The 3,838-nt window shown below is 44.0% G+C and overlaps 1 non-coding gene across 1 annotated transcript; it reads right to left on the minus strand.

Moving 5' to 3' along the window:
- Nucleotides 1–3,173: 3,173 nt before the first annotated feature.
- On the minus strand, nt 3,174–3,248 carry Trnat-ugu. Its single transcript has one exon. It is a non-coding gene; the product is annotated as a tRNA-Thr (tRNA).
- Nucleotides 3,249–3,838: the final 590 nt, after the last annotated feature.

A 3,838-nucleotide genomic window follows, 5' to 3' on the forward strand; every position in this document is an offset into this window, starting at 1 on the left:
ATGGGAAGAGACTCAAGAGTAGTCAGACTGTCTGATGGGTCGGAACTTCCTGGCAGATTAAAACTGTGTGCTGTACCGAGACTCGAACTCGGGACCTTTGCCTCACGCGGGCAAGTACTCTACTTGCACTTGCCCGCGAAAGGCAAAGATCCCGAGTTAGAGTCTCGGTCCGGCGCACAGTTTTAATCTGCCAAGAAGTTTTATAACAGCGGCCACTCCGCTGCAGAGTGAAAATTTCTTTCTGGAAACATCCGTCTGGCTAAAGGCTAAGCCATGTCTCCGCAATATCCTTTCTTCCAGAAGTGATAGTTCTGCAAGGTCCCCAGGAGAGCTTCTGTGAAGTTTGGAAGGTAAGAGACCAGGTACTGCCGGAATTAAAGCTGTGAAGTCGGGTTGTTAGATATGCTTGGGTAGCTCAGTTGGTAGAGCACTTTCCCGCGAAAGGCGAAGGTCCCGAGTTCGAATCTCGGTCCGACACACAGTTTTAATCTGCCAGGAAGTTTCATATCAGCGCAAGTACTCTACTTGCACTTGCCCGCGAAAGGCAAAGATCCCGAGTTAGAGTCTCGGTCCGGCACACAGTTTTAATCTGCCAAGAAGTTTCATATCAGCGCACACTCCGTTGCAGAGTGAAAATTTCATTCTGTCTGATGAGTCTATATTTGTTCGTCTTACCATGAATCGTCGTGTGGGTATTTGTCATGAAGAGTTTGAAAGTATCGTTAAATTTCACACGATAACAGTGTCTTTATTGAATCATTTGTGTTTACGTACCAGGTAGCTGTGTGTCTGTTGAGAGTGATGGAACACACAACAAAATCTTTTCAATATCACACGGTATCTTAAAAGATTGGAAGACTTCTTTCAAGAGGGCAATGCACTTACCCTACACATGCTACCTACGATTCGTAGCCTCTATCCATATTGAGTAGTTCTTATATTAACAAGATATAACTCACTTTCAGTAGTTTTGGTATTTATATCCAGTGTCCGTGTTAGATCCAGATTTGTCTGCCCTCCCTATCTCATAATCTAATAATATGTGTTTTACGCCATGCATACACATAAGGAGACCACTCGACAAAACTATGTGCCCCACCTCTTAAACCGAAATTGTAGACCAGATAGAACGTAAGTGACTATGCTACTATTAAGGGGGCAAAGAATAACAGCTTCTTATATGTATGCAGGGCGTAAGACACATATTATTAGATTAAGAGGTATGGAGTGCAGACAAATCTGAATCTGACACGGGCGTTGGATGAAAAAGTATGGGTTTCATGCAGTATCTCAGATATATTGGGATGAATGCTGGGATTTTACTGTATACATTTGTACCAGAAAAGTAAAAATACGGGCAATTAACTCGAAAGCAAGTGTAACTGAGCTAACTCGTTTCAAAGATCGATGACACCCATGATACGCTGTTATGCTGTTGAGGTTTCAGAAAGCGTAATATGTCACAGAAATGTCAAGATCACTAGAAGTGTAGTCTCATTAACAGCTCGTCAAGAGGATAGCAGAAAGAACCGCGAGAGCTAGAAGTATAATAAATAAATCACCAGACGTGTGCAACATACAGTACTCGTACAAGATCAGAGAAACCTTCAAGTTCTCGGGAGCAAGGTAACGATACGTAATTAGAGACAGAAAGATGTAAAGAAAACTACGATATCCACGAAGAAGGATCAGTCTAAAATATATGTATTCTGGTGTTTAACAGTGTCCTACAACTGAAAAAAACCCTTAACACGTACGTGACGAAGAAGTCACTAAGAAGGAAATAACTGAGTAACTGAAAACATATCGTAAAATAAGAAAGTACAGGTATTTAAAATGTTTCGTTGTAAGTCGAAATTACTGTCTTGAACAATAAACCAGAGAGTGGACAGGTATTATTTATAACAGTGGAGGAGATTGCTAAGATAATGATTACAAAAGGAATGACCTTTAGTAGGGCTTCACCTACAGCCTTCGGGGTTGGACACACATACATATTTGGGAATGGTGAAAGGAGAATTGTTGGAGGCGACGAAGGTTGAGAAACTACCCTATATTATATATTCTGGGCACATTTGGTGTAACGGGTACGGAAGGATTACCAAGAATAGTAGGCGTGAAGCAATCAAAATGCTGGTCCTAGTCCAACTGTTTGTCAGCCCTCTGCCGCCAGCCCATCAGCGACGCTTGGCCTCTTCCTTGAGTCCTCTCGTTACTGGCAGTCCCCAAATCCCTCGCCGGCCAATCTTGTCGTCCACCACAGAACGTGGTAGCGCCCGCTGGTCTGCCCGTAATCCCTCTTCACACTGTGAATCCTGCACTGTGCCATTCACACCTTTGAGGTGGCGTCTGGTCATTGTCTTCGCGTAAGCTCTTTCGCTCATTGTTTCTGATAGTGGTCTGCGCTGACTCTCAGTGCGGATATATGACACCAGGTCAGGACCGCCCTCTTCATCCCTCCCCCTCCCGCCCCTCGTACAGCGGGTTTGACATTTCGTCAAGCAGTCGGAGGAGCCACACGTGTATGTGTCGAACCTGTGACATTTCAAGTACCATGAAATACATAAGGGTGTCAACAGTTCAGAGTAACAATCTGCTGAACCTATGACATAGTGTTGAATCTAATTTCGAGTTACTTTATGTACTAAAAATAAAAGAGGAATAATGCTTCAAAACTCAGTTTCCTTCTGGACATGTGATGGCATTCAGAAAGAAACGAGACAGCGGCTGTAAAATGAAAACCGTTGAAAGGATCATAATGCCATTACCTACGGAAGAATGTGCCGTCCCTATAAGAAAACTGAGGCCTCTAACCCACATTTTACGAACAATTTTCGATGAGTACACAGGTTTCCTGTTATAATCACGATAAAGAAAGCGCAGGACACGGTTGCCTTTCGTTTTACGAGCCAGAGGGTGGTATATTATAAATTCGCATGTTTTATGGAAACGTGCTGCCATCAAGGAAATGAATACCTGAGGACGCTAGCATCAGATGAGGAAAAAGTCAAATAGATAATATAATACGGAACCTGAGGTTTTTTCCCGTATATTACACAGTTTAGTAGTCTCTACCACCTGTACAGTTTGAGGCTAATGAAATGATAATTAAATAGACACCCTAGCTGCAAGCAGGCGTTGATAAACTTCATTGGGGACATGTTGAAAATGTGTGCCCCGACCGGGACTCGAACCCGGGATTTCCTGCTTACATGGCAGACGCTCTATCCATCTGAGCCACCGCGGGCACAGAGGATAGTGCATCTGCAGGTACTTATCCCTTGAGGCTAATGTTTCGGAAACCCTGTCCGCACATCAAAGGGGCGACTTTTTTGGAATGACAACAAAAAAGGGGAAAGATCGTCTGTAGGAAGAGGAAGAAATCGAAAGAAGTAAGGAGTCGAGCAAACGACAAAAAAACACGAAGTACCAAAAATAACGTCACAGGAACGGCAGCTATTGATCTCCAGAAACTGATTTCAAAAGCGTCCAAATTGTTTTGCTGGTTGTTCGGTTCCAGTTATAAACTGAGTTTCCGCCGAGAAATATTGCGAATGGTTTTTTCGATTGAAACCGTGAGAGATGTTGCAGTGGGTAGCTCACTGGACTCGCATTGGGGGGGGGGGGGGGGGGGGGCAACGGTTCATATTCCCGTTCGGCCATTCAGTTTTAAGTTTTCCGTATTTTTCATACGTCAATACAGACCGATCTCCTTCCCCATCCTTGAAACATTCCGAGTTAGTGCCCCGTTTCTAATGACCTTGCTGTCGACGGGATGTTGAGCCCTGTTCCTCCCTTCCGTCCTCCCTAGTTGAAGATAAGCCATTTATAACGCCCG

The sequence above is a fragment of the Schistocerca piceifrons genome, chromosome 1 (genome assembly GCF_021461385.2).
Source record: "Schistocerca piceifrons isolate TAMUIC-IGC-003096 chromosome 1, iqSchPice1.1, whole genome shotgun sequence".
NCBI classification, from domain to species: domain Eukaryota; kingdom Metazoa; phylum Arthropoda; class Insecta; order Orthoptera; family Acrididae; genus Schistocerca; species Schistocerca piceifrons.